Source organism: Capsicum annuum, chromosome 10, assembly GCF_002878395.1.
Source record: "Capsicum annuum cultivar UCD-10X-F1 chromosome 10, UCD10Xv1.1, whole genome shotgun sequence".
In the NCBI taxonomy this organism is placed as follows: domain Eukaryota; kingdom Viridiplantae; phylum Streptophyta; class Magnoliopsida; order Solanales; family Solanaceae; genus Capsicum; species Capsicum annuum.
This window is the reverse complement of record NC_061120.1, coordinates 35,493,324-35,507,260: the sequence shown is the minus strand read 5'-3', so window position 1 is coordinate 35,507,260 and position 13,937 is coordinate 35,493,324. Positions and strand designations below refer to the sequence as shown.

Below are 13,937 nucleotides of genomic sequence, written 5' to 3'. Positions count from 1 at the left end.
AATTTTAATTAGGAAAATTTTAAAAAGTTATAAGCAATTATTTGATTTTATAAAAATTAAATAATACATTTTTTTAAAAAGTGTGATCTCTATTATCATTTTCTATCATATTTATTTAAAAATATTAATTAATTTTTTTAATAAACTAATTAAATATCGATAAATATACATAAAACTGTGATATTGGGCTCGTAAAATGGGCTCTTCATTAGCTAGTATATATTTCTATTTATTCTTCTTTATAGAAGGGGAGGGGAGCATAGGAACGACCAAGGGTATTTTAGTCTTTTGACTCTAAATAATATCTTCCTGTTATCTTCCATCCACAATTTGAAGTCTTTTCCTACTTCCACATAGTTGAAACACTTCTCTAGAATTAGATTTTCCTCAAGCTACCCACCCACTTCTCTTTTGCGCTTCGCTTGGTGCTCACCATTCTGTCAATCGGTAAGTTCTCGCTTTCTACTATCTTCTTTGTTGCTATTATTAAGGGTTTAAATTGGGCTATCTGTTGAAATTGAAGGTTTTTATTTGTATTCAAAGTAATAACTCAACTTTGGCTTGACTGTCCAGAGAAACTGCATGGGTTTCTCGACTAAAGGTTAGTTCTATCGTCAACCCGTTATTTTTTAGGTATTCTCTATATTCGAACCTCAGACTCCAAAAATTGAATTTTGAGTTGTGAGTTTCTTTTATATCTAGCTGGGTGTATTTAATCGATAGAGAATTTGAGCTAAAAGTTTCTTTTGGAGTAGTGAAAATGGGGTTAATTACGGTGAAGAAACTTAGATTGCAGGTTAAGTGCTTGATGAAAGTAACGACAGGGCTTTCACTTGATTGTCCAAAAAAACATGAATTTTTCAACGAAAATTTACTCTTGCCATCTACTTCTGCGTAATCTCTATAAAATTTGATAATTGTACTATACCTCTATGGTTGTACTGAACGATTAGGATGAGGGAAAAGTTTAGAATTTTACTATCCCGCCACTCTTTCATCCTGCGACAAATCTATGTGTTGTGCGTTAAATAATTTTAAGATAATCTATGCTAACTTCTACAAGCCAAATCTTTGATGGAGAGATTAATATACCCAAGTTATATGACTTTGATCTTGATATTCAATGCCACACTAAGGTAAGGAGATGCAACAGGTTACGATAGTGCAGTATTCAAAGAGGAATAGACGTACTTTTAGGTTAAAGGAATATTAAAAAGAGGTGATTCGACGATGCTAGATAGAAGCATTTGAAGGTCACATATTAAGATATAATGTTACTAGGTAGTGAACCATTGTGTTAATGTCTCCCGGTTAAGCTTGGGATAGTTTGGCGCCACATAGTTGATTCTCCTTTGGTATTAATAATATTAAATTTTTCACATAGTTCCTTATCCTCTAATTTATGAAGCTATCCATTGTATCGTGTGTTTTAGTTATATCATTACTTGGAGAGATTGAGATTATCGTATCCAAAAGTGTGTTAGAAAATTCACACGAGGATTCCTTTGTAAACAAAGGAGCCGCAAAAGAATAAAATAAAATTATTGAAACCAACAAAAACTCTTTTACACCATAAATACAAAAACTTGCTCTTGTTTGTGTTCATACGAAAAAGAAACTACATAGGCGTACTTCTTCATTATTGAAGTGATTAGACACAAAACCAATCTAATCCTTCAAATTGACATTTCGTTCATAGGTTTAGCTTACCATATCATTTGATAGTTATTTATTTTGTTTATTTGTAAGACCTCGTCACACTTAACATTAATGGATGGTTATAGGGGTATATGGTTATGTTCATCAGATTATGGTTAACAATGTGACATATAGTGGGAGTTCATTACCCAGGATTGATTCCAAATAAAACCATATTATTTACTATTACATTTTTTATATTATATTTGTGTGAGATTATTGCATCTACCTTCTAATTAATCTGCATAGACAACCCTCTGTAACCTCACTCATGGTATGACACTCAGTGGTTTTTCTCTGAGGGGCTAAATAGAAACACAATATTATTAGTGCTCTCAGAACAAATCAACGTATTAGTTTTTTCTAACAGATGCAGACTCAGTTTTATTCCACTATAGCAAAGAAAGAAAAAATAAAGGAGGGTAGCTAGAAAGCTAGAAAATTAGATCTTCATAGCAGACTCTTCCTCATTAAGTTTTGGTCAAATGTATTTAATCTCCTGCATCTTCATTTGTTACATCAAGTATCTGGAATCCTTGATAAAAAATAAAGGAATAGTGTTAGGCTGATTTAAAAGGGTAGCTTTAACGTAATTGGTGAAGTTTCTGCCATATGGCAAGGAGGTTACGAGTTCAAGTTGTGGAAACAACATCTTACAAAAATATAGGTTAAGGCTGTGTAAAATTGTGGTCCAGAATCTCATACATAGAGGGAACTTAGTACACCAGGTTGCCGTTTTACAAGTAGCTAAGGGTGAGTACAAAGCCACCTTTTGCATGATGTCTAAATAGATCAAAAACACACTTTAAAGTATAAATGAGTTAGTTAAATGGTCAAAAACACACATAAGGTATCCATTTTTTGAGTTTCATAGTTGAACTATGAAGTGTGTACATTTCTTACTTTAACTTTTTACAAAATAAAACTCAGACAATCAATTGTTCAAAGTATCCATTTTAAGTGAAACGGGTAAAGGAATAGAGAACAAAGGGGAACCAATTGGGCTTCGAGGCGGACTCAAGTAGGGTCAAGGGTTGAATTTTCTCTTAATTGTTTTGCATATTTACTATTTATTTTGTACATGCACATATTTGTTTAGTGAAATTTGATAGAGATATTATGGTTAGCAATTTCATTTCCATTTTCCACAGCCTATGTTGAGCTTACAACACTTCATACAAAATGGAAAAAATTTCCAACAAAATTGTCAAGCAAGGTAAATGCAACTATTGTGGGAGGGATGAAACTACCAATAATGTACTAAAATTCAATCAATAGATACAACAAAAAATGAAAGATAAAACCTTGTCTCCGCTATAACAATATGTAAATCTTTTTTTAATGGTTGGATGAAGGGGGAAGTAGTGATGGAAAAAAATATTCAAAAAAAGGTGGTAGGGACGTGAAGTAGCATTCCATGTGTCATCCACCTCAGTGAAATATCAAACCATTTTGACTAGTGTTTTCCATGTTGGAAGCCCTTAACGGAGGGGGTATTTTTACATGGGGAAATTATGACCCCAAAGTATAACAGAGTGTATAAATGAATAATGATCCTTTTCCCATAATAGATGTGTATTTTTTACTATTTTCCATTTTATATATAAGCAAAAGTTGCAGCGGGGTATAATTATCCTTATTTCTTATTTAAAGCTCTCAATCAACGACATGCTAAGGTAATGAGATGCAAGAGGTTGACGATAGTGTATGCAAAGAGGAATAGATGTTGACTTGGTGAAACATTAATACAATTTTCTAGATTAATATTTGAAACATCATAAGAATTTGAAACCATTTAATCATGGATGTGTGATAGAAAAGATTGTGCAATAAAATGTTACAGATACATTAGAAAAAAGCCTCTCTCCTTGTTAACTATGAAAATCCATATTCCATACCAATATTTCAATAGATAGACATTATTGAGGGTCTATTCAAGATATGGGACAATGTTTGAGTACACACTACTCTCTCCAAACTTATGAAATTGTATTGGGTATGTTGTTGCAGTAGTAAAAAATAGTCATTACTCCTTGAGCCAAGGATTTATCAAAAGCAACCTCTCTACATCCCAAGGTAGGGGTAAGGTTATTTTTATTTGTGTTGACTGTTTTGGTTCTATTTTAACTAACAGAGCATGACAGATAAATAAATGAGATGCTTGGACTTTGTCCAAAAGCTCAATTATATCAACTTGATAAAAAAAATTTATTTTTCTTAACATCGACATATATTATGATTTTTGTGTATTGTATGATGCACTGATATTTTCTTGGCTAATATTCTGCAGAACAACATGATTTTGGCCTACTTATTTCAGAAAAAGAGAGATAGATTTCACAAGTCATAATCATATTTTTTGAACTAGCAACTATGGATATACTTTTGACACTTCTAGAGCTAACAACTATGGACTTAATTCTTCTGTAGACAATAGCTTTTTGTGCTTGAATCTGTATAATTTTATTTTTCAGAAGTGTTATTGTTTTACCTAGAGAGGATATACTAATTCAAATATTTGGTGGTATAGAGAGAGAGGAGTGATAAATAACATTTGCATTGACTGGAATACAGATGATACTTTCAGAAGAAGAAAAAAATGAAAGAAACTTTTTGAAGATTACACTTAGACATATACTGACTTTATGTATTTGTGCACCCACTTTATTTTGATTGTTTTTTTGCTAGATTAGATATGCTAAGGACTAGCATCTCTTTTACCTTCTTCATCTCTCAATACTCCTATAGTGTGTCTTAATTATGTCCCAAAAGTGTTCTTCTGTGACTATAGTACACTAGATGCAATGTACATGTTCTGTGGTGGTATTGGACCTGAGTTTCTATCTTATTCTCTATATATATTGATATTATACATGATAGAAATTTGTTGTCAGATATGTCACAACAGCATAAAGACCAGATCTAGTGTTGATGAAGCTATATTCCACTTTTTTTTGAAACCTGCAGGACCTTTATAGCAAAATAGTTCCATCACAATGACAATAATGTTGAACAAATAAAATCAAAGAGAACTGATATTATGTTTCCTGTGATGGAGTTAGGGAGTTAGGCTATAGAAAATTTAGTTTATGATCATGATATGATGTAAATCTAGGACACCATGCAAGTTGCAGTAAAAACACGTCCTTGCATGATGGACTTGAGCTGAGTTGCACCAAGGCAATGGAGTCTGTCATTGACAAAGTCATCTCTGTTGGTTTACTTACTGAATCAGTACTCTCAGAGATTCTACTAGATATTTAAGTTCCATTGTCTAACTTACACTAAGAAATACAACAAACTAATTAGAGAAACTATTTAGATTCCCAATCAAAGCTCTAGCAATAGCTATGCAGTTGAACTACCAATCTAAGTTCCATTGTCTAACTTACATTGGGAAGTACAAATGGATCAATTTAGTTATCTTTCCTTATTCATTTTTAATGGATATTTCTTTTACAATTTGATCACAAGTAGTTTTATTTCAATGTCAAAGACAGTTGGAACTGGCTCCGCATGATTTGTCACATAGGAACACTGTTAAACTGATGATTCCCTTTCTTTATAAGTTTTATCTTGTTTACTAAGATTAACACTCTAATTTTTATTGCCATATTAATCTCAGGTCAGTTTCCATAAGGAAAGACACCAATAATTCTAGAGCAAAGTGAAGTATAACAGAGGTTAGTGTATATATAAATTTACATGCATTACTATAGAGAGTGAATGACTCACAATAATGTAGTAATGCGGTCTTTGGATTCTTTCTACTCTATCTTTTACTTCTTTGTGTTACATTAATTGTAATAACATTCTACCCTTCTAACCTATTAGTTAATCAGTTAAATTATAGCTAAAGTTAACAGAACTCATTCTTGTTCATTAAAAAGATGAAATAAAACAATAAATTAAGATTATTATTTAAATCATGACGCTAAAGATTTGCAAGGAGTTGACAAATAAAGAGATTGACGAAAATAGACTTGACCTTTGAATCAATGCCTTGAGTCTAGCTTAGTTTAAACATGAATGTTTTACACTTATTTATGGTCTTTGAACTTGTAGATTGTGGTTTGTTTATGACTTCTTGGTGGCCATTTTATTAACTTAATTGGAATATCTAATACTTAAAATTTGTGACATAAATGATAAAAGTCTCTTGAATCTCTGTTTTAAAAGTATGTTTCTTTTGCTCTATATGTTTGACTATTTTATTCTATTTTTTATATTTTCATAAGCTTATAATATCTTGTTTAATACTTTGTGGTGTAAGTCATCGATCATGCCACATCTTGGGGATTGACGGTATTGCCTATAACTTGATAATAAAAGGACCGAGTTATTATGTTCTTCAAGATTTATGTGAGTTTTCTACATAATTATGCATAATTTTGCTGCTATATTTTAAACTAAATTCCTGCACCTATATTTTTATTCTTGAATCATAAAATTTAGATAATGAAGGATCTGTACTCGTGCCATATATGTGAACTCAAGCAACTTAGGTTGCTCCATGCTTCCATTGACTTGATGCGTCATGAACTTCGAAATTCTTCAAACATGCCTGTGGTAAAGTGCCTGAATTTCCTTCTACTTCTGTTCTCAAGTTTGATAAAATTTGTGAACTTGGCAATATTATTGTTTCTTGGTGCAACATAAATTTATGTTCTGCTTGGTATTCTCTTCTTTCAATAATTTTTTATCCTTGAGATGTTGTTTCTTTTTATCTATTATTTTGGGTACTCCAAGTAAAAGTTCTTCATTGGTGGATAGATATGGTTAAATTATTGGTTACTTGTAAAAAAGAGTTTTTGTGCCACTACCATTCATTATGAGATGTAAACTAATAGCTTCAACAAAGTTCTTACCCAACTTTTGATCAATGCGAAAATAAGCAAAATGCATTTAACAGAATTCTTGCTTCCATCCCGTTCAAAGACCAGCTAAAGTTGTTTATTATTTTAAGTACAAGAAAACTCATACGAGGAATACATTGATAGTATCTAGTTAGTTTAACCTAAAATCAATATTTAGGAACTGCTTCAGCATATGAATCATAGATAATTCCTACTAAAATAGTTTCAAATGATGACTAAAATAATTTTTGTGCATAAGTTCACAATTATAATACGAGTACAAGTACAAAAGTATGTACTACTAAAACAACTTTTATAAATAATTATATGGGGCTCGTGCATAGCACGGGCTTTCACATCAAGTATATACATGGGGAAAGGACAGAAACGACATTTAAAATTAAATTATTTCCACAAAAATGGCCATAGAATTTAAATTTCACTTTCTAGTAATTTAATTTGCTGGCTTGTTCTATATCGTTTCTGCGCATCTTCCACTACAAGAAAAATAGCCTAGAAGGAAGGGAAATCTGGTCCCAAAAAGTCCAAATCTTATCCCAATTGGTCTTTAGGACGGGAAAAAATTGGTCGCATCCCGTCCTAACAGGCTCCACCGTAAAAGTTCAATAGCTATGACTCACCAAAGCTGATCCTTAAAAAAATTTTGAGATGGCGAAAAATCCGATCATAATTAACTTTTAGGGATGGTATATCTTGCCACAATTGACTAACTACCTAGTCCTAATTATCCTTTTATGATGATATATCTCGTCCCAAATAGACTGATAACTACCTGGTCATAATTATAGCGACGGTATATCTAATCTCAAATAGACTAACTACCTGGTCATAATTATCTTTTAGCGACTATATCTCATGTCAAATATACTAACTACCTGGTCTTAAACTATATTTTAGAGACAAGAAATACTTGGTCCTAAATTATCCTTTAGCAAAGAGCAAAATTTTTTTTCTAGATCGACCTTTAAGGACGAGCAATATCCTGGTCGTAGATCAACTTTTAAAGACGAGCGATATTCTAGTCCTAGATCAACCTTTAAAGACGAGAAACACCTTTAGTCGTACATAAACATTTAAAGACGAGCAATATTTTTAGTCTCTAATTGACCGCAAATAAGGCTAATATATATCACAAAATAATAAATTTCATTAATTTATATCAAATTGATATCGAGAATTTCGATACAAAAACATGATATAATTAGAGAGCAGTAAACTTAGTTAACATCCCATGATATTAGTTTCAATATTTATTTAAAAAAAACATAATTACCATCCTGATCGAGCTAGAGTATGATATCAAATTTTCCATAACATTTGAATACATAGCAAAAAAATAATTAAGTAACTAAACAGCACAACAGATGATTAATGTTTTCTTCAATGGAGCGCAAGTAAACCTTCCAATAACAAGGGCTGCCAAGGTAGTAGTACCAGAAGTAAGATCAACATCCAAGGTGCAGGCTTCTACAAAAGCAGTATTAGTTTGCAAAAATGCAGAAGAAATTGCCCTATCAATCTGTCTTGGTAAGTCTTCCCCCTCTGCAATAAACCTTGGTAAAGGTTGCAAATAAAATCAGCTGCATGTTTTCTTTCATGTCCATCAAAAACCTTGTATCAATATGAACAAGGCTGAAATTTAATACTTTTAATACATCAAACAGATTTTTTACTATATCCACCATAGATGCACATGCAAAATATTGTAAATGTTTCCTCACAAGCACAAGCATCCCAAAAGCAAGAAGACTTTTAATCTGTAAGGAAGTTTGATTTTGAAAGCCAATATTCTTCAGTTTATTTAACAAATGAAACACAAAAAGATCTGCATTCTAAATTAAATTTTGATATAGCTTGAACAGTTCCTAAATTTGAAATATTTCTTTCCATTAGCCTTGCGCAAGTGTAACCATAATTTTTTGTTAATTTAAGCTCCAAAGAAACACTAGTTCAAGGAATATTCCAAGCAACTACTGGAAAGATAATGATATGAAACAAACAAAATGGATAAATAAGCAACTCTATTTTTTTATATAAATAACCAAATCTATGAACAAACTAATCAGCTTGAAACTTCTTTATCGGTATTCAGCTCTAGTATTGTCTTGGTGGTAGCAGATAAAATATAAAACTACAATAAAAAATAAAAAAGTTAGCAGAATGCTCATCGAACCAGGGAAGCTGCAGTAATCAGGCATTGCCTTACCTGTTAAAGTGCTGAATAACTATAACATAATATATTCTCAAATATGTGGAGCTACAGCTGCCACGGTATGTAATTACATATTATTTTTTCTATAATTTAAAAAAAGGGGGAGCCCTGTGCACTAGATCTCCCGCTATGCATGGAAATTATAAGGGTTTATTGTACATAGCCTAAGTTTCATTAAAGTTCAAGAGTGGAGAAAATTTACTACCCCATAGAAGGAATGAGTCCCTTCATTAGCACTAGTTGATATAGAGTGGCTCATAAACTTTTCGGTACACACATACACATCTTCCATGCTTGACCAAGATCCAATGTCAGCGTAGGTTGCATGGGAGAGATAAATCTTTCATAAGCCATACCGAGTTGCCACACTAAGATATGGACCGGTAATCTCAATGCCCGCATTGGTTTGCCCAGAAAATAGAAACATCATCATCACTGCCTCTTTATGTACTATCCATCCAAAAGAACAAAAATAGTCACATATACGAGAGAAGACAGCATATACAAAGTTAAATCAATTTTCCATTTTCTCATAGAACACAAGGGCTGTTGGCTGTTTGAGAATGGAGGAAAATTAATGGCTGAACAGAGAGGAGATGCTCCCTTTAAAGAAAATCCCAAACTCTCTGTTTTTACCTCATTTTTAGGTTAACCTTCCTCCATTTTAGGGGGGGGGGGGGATTCTCTTTTTTTCACCTTTGAATTTCCCATTCTTTCGATGCCTCATTATTCAGAGCTAAAATTTCAATTAAGGGTTCCTCGATCAAGAATATACTTGGCATAGTAAACCATGAAATGGGTTATTGAGGTCTCCAATTTTCCTTATTTGAATAAAGATAAAGAAAGAGTGATGCTACAATGGTTGCACACACCAGTTTGTTATTCAAAGTTGTATAGGATCGCCCTAACAAAATACAAATCAGATTTTTTTTATTCAAAGATTGAACATCGTAAAGAAAACCAAGCCCCTTTTACAAGTTCAGCAACAGCAATACAAAGGGTGTTTTTGGATGAAACTTTTTCTTTGTATTTTCTTGTTATGGAGAAATCATGGGCAGAGCAGGGAGAGGCAACCACCCTTTATAGAAAATCTCAATATCCCCAATGCCTTATTCTTATTTCTTTCTAGGCTATACTCAGCTGATACTGAACAAATATGATGATACATTAGGACGCAAGAAGATTTATAACTTGTAGTAGCAAATCATAGGTTCAACATATTACAAAGTTAAATCGCAGAAAGATTCTTCTTCTTTTATCCTTCTTTTAAAAAAAATGGGGTTCAGATGAATGTTATTATAAGGCAAAACAGAAGCCAACCATGCCATGGCTGTAAAAACCGACTGCGTGTGAGAGATAAAAGTATCAATCACAAGCCATGCCAGGTCACCGCACCAGATATGGGTTGGGTAATCTCAAAGCTCAAATTGGTTAGCCCGACATAGAAACATCATCATCACCACCTTTTTATGAACATTTCATCAACATAGTAAAACACACACACACACACAGAAAAAAAGATAAGAGTCTCAGTGTATATGTGTTAAATCTATTTTGGCATTTCTAGTTTTTGCTTTTCCATAAACAAGGGTTGTTGGTTTGATAAAGGAGGACAATCAATGGCGGAACAGAGAGGGAAAACCACCCTTCAAAGAAAATCCCAAACTCTTAATTTTGCCTCATTTCTAGTGAAATTCCTTGGCTTGACCACTAAATCATCAGAATATATGAGAATGTCAAACACCTAAGAAATCCCCAAAACGAGTGGGATATAACCACCCTTTTGACCTTCACAAGGTAGAGGTAAGGCTGCGTAAACAACACCCTCCCCCACCCCCCTCTTACATTACACTAGGTTGTTGTTGTGAGTTCCCACTAATTTACTTTTATCCCACAAACATTATCATCACAGCCATAGAGAAAATTGGAGTGTAGAGAAATTAAAGAAGCTTAAAAAAATCAGAAAGAAGAAGGCAAAAGCCTAAAAAAGAATGCAGAAAGAACAAGTAAAAAAGGAAAGAAAATTGAAAGTTGGGGAAAACAAGAAAAATAGTGACAAAAAATTTTAAAAAAATAAGCAAAAGATGAGAAAAGGAGTAAAAACAATAAAAAGCAAGTAGAAACTAGATAGTTTTTTTTTCAAACTAAGCATTAATAATTACTATTAATGGGAATTTTTTTTGAAATTGTTATTTCTAGAAAATTATAATTTATTTAGCTAATCCATTTTCAAATATTTTATTAATATTATTAAATGACCAAGCTTTTAAAAATACTTATTTCTATTTGCTGAAAATGAGTATTGACAAAATGACTAAATCTTGTCTCGATTTAGAATGCAGCGTACGCATTTTTTTTGAGACGTTAAAAATAATTTGAGGATTCAATAATGCACCTTGATAAAGATCGTCATAAAAATTAGTTAACTTTCACTAACGTAATACAAGAGTTATAGACAGGTGTTAGATATTAAAAATGAGCGACTTAAGGCTTTCAAACATAATTTATCAAAATGGTTTAAGTCAAGTATAAGTTGATAAAAACGATCGTGCTAGAACCACAAGACTCGAGGGATGCCTCATACCTTTCCCTCGATCAACAGAATTCCTTACCCGATCTTCTGTTTTCGCAGACCAAAATAAAGAGTCAGTTCCTTTTGATTAGAGATTCAAAAAGGTGACTTGGAACACAATAACTCAATTTAAAGTGGTGACTCTGTAAATAAAAATAATCTCTATTCAAAACCATCACTTTAATTAGAAATACCCTTTGGCCCTCGATCCGAAAAAGGGGTGTGACATCTCTGCCGACTCCACTGGAGAATAACCAAAATTCAAGATTTTGATATTGACTTTTACTTTCTTTAATTAATTTAATATTGTGTTTGTTGGCCTAATGTGCTACTTGTTTCTCATTTATCGCTTTGATATTGTTGAATTATATTATAAACTGTCTTCTCTTACGTACCTCCTCTGAGTCTCTGAAAATAGAATAGAAGGAATGCAGAGTATGCATTCTACCTTCTTTTTTAGATAGCCGGAGTGTTAAGGCACTTGGTGAAGGAGTATTAGCCACACATGTTAGGCGGGGTTTGGTTCAATAATGAATTCGGAGTAACACTGCTACCAAATAAGTTTTTCCACCCCGACTCGAGTGTCCACTAGGGTAAGCCAGTCTAGACACCTATCCCCATCAGGCTAAACTTAGTAGAATTGAAACTCAGAATCTGGATATCCCTATTAGGTTCCACTTTATTTACATCATGTGCATTTGACTTAGCAAAACTTGGCACAAGGGATGAGTCTGTCTAGCACAGGTGTCCCTCTTTATAATGACAAACATGTACATCCTATGTACCCTTTGACATTTATTTGGAAGGCCATTTGATTGTTGACCAACTTTAAGCATCTTGGTGAAATGTAAGAGAGTTTTTTGTCCTCAAATTTAACGAATCATTTTTCAAAGAAATTAAAAAGTATATATAGTTTTTAAGATCTTCTATGAGGGTCTGATTCTCACTCTTTAGTGGGATACATAGGATGGGATACGACCCTGTCATTTGAAAAATATTCATATATTTATTCGAAAATATTTTAAAACTATGACTACTTTCATAATTGTTTTTCTTATATATATATACTAATAAACCTAAATCTTTAGGGATCATGAGGCTAAGTTTTTACAAAATAAAAAATATATAAATTATATAAATCTTAACAGCCCTGAACCTTTAGGGGTCTTTAGACTGAGTTTTGTACGACATATATAAAATGATCATATTTCTTCTAAGATTATTTTATTTTTTATAGAATACTTAGTTGTATTTTCTTCCAAATTCATGATTGAAATTATATAAGGGTCTGTCATTGCAAAATTTTTTGATAGAATTGGTCTAAATAAGTGTCATCTCTTTAAAATATCTATATCTATATCTATATATATATATATATATATATTGCTAATTTTGCATAAACTACGCACACCTGATTCTCATCTTAGTGAGATAAGTAGGCAGCCCTTCACGGGTTTGGTGATCTTTTTAAAAAAAATTATCCTTCCTTCTAAACAAAAAAGAAGAGGAGTTTTGATCCTTATATAAAAAGAAATTAATTTATTTTTGAAAATTAAAAAAAGAAATTTTTAATCATTATTAATAAATTCAAAAAAAAATAAAAAAATTCTTTCTCATTATTCAAATTAAAAACGTGTGTTTCTTCATATCTGTAGTCTCACGAACTACACACACCTAATTCTCACCTTGATGAGCTATGTAAGCAACCCTTATCTGGTTCGGTGATATTCTTAAGAAAAAGTTTGGAAATGTTAAACCCTAACACATTCACTATCACCTAAGTCAAAATAGTACTAAGGTTGTTGGTTTATGGCTAAGCTGATATCTCATCCATACAACACCAGGTCCAAAGATAAGACAAGATGACCCACAAAAAGAATACAAAATCTGAGATAAGGTGGTATGGACTCTTAGAAATGTCAAACAAGAGAAGATGACTAATAAGGTGAGAAGTTGGAGGAAATACGAGAAACATGCAAAGATTGTGAGAGAAAAAGAGTGTACCTTACAAGGATTTGTACATATTTCCCAAATTCACTTGTCTCTAGGGTTCAAAACACCAAAGTTGGACAAATAAAAGGGGCATAGTGATCCTTTAGGTCATTTCAAAAGGTTTTGCAATCAACTAAGAGGAGCAAGGAAATAAAAAATGAAGATAGCTTACTTTGGTGAAAGTCTGATGAAGATTCATAGTTTTAAAATGATTCAGGATACTTTGGGGTCAAGAAAAAACCTGATGAGATAGCAATGATTGTGGAGACTCCATTAAGGCTGACATGCAAATCAATAGCTAAGATGTCAAACTCGGTAATTTAGAAGTCACGTCGCTCCCCGCACGAATAGAGCTTTGGTAGTTTGTTTTGTTTTCCTTTTTGTTATCCAAATTATTTCAGAGTTATAGTTCGGGATCTATCTTGTCTTATTTTTTTATCATTTCTATTCAAATCCTTTTGTCTTTTTTGTCAATAAAATGTTATGTCCCTTTCATTTTTGTATATAACATATAAATTCTTTATTCGTCTTTTCTCTCTTCACATAGATCTTTTTATGGGGATTCTAGTGATATGATATGCGTGAT

The 13,937-nt window shown here is 32.3% G+C and overlaps 1 long non-coding RNA gene across 1 annotated transcript; it reads left to right on the top strand.

The window, feature by feature from the left end:
* Nucleotides 1-345: 345 nt before the first annotated feature.
* On the top strand, nt 346-6,438 carry LOC107845940. The gene is made up of 5 exons (XR_001667102.2): nt 346-447; nt 524-601; nt 5,324-5,381; nt 5,972-6,060; nt 6,154-6,438. It is a non-coding gene; the product is annotated as an uncharacterized LOC107845940 (long non-coding RNA).
* Nucleotides 6,439-13,937: the final 7,499 nt, after the last annotated feature.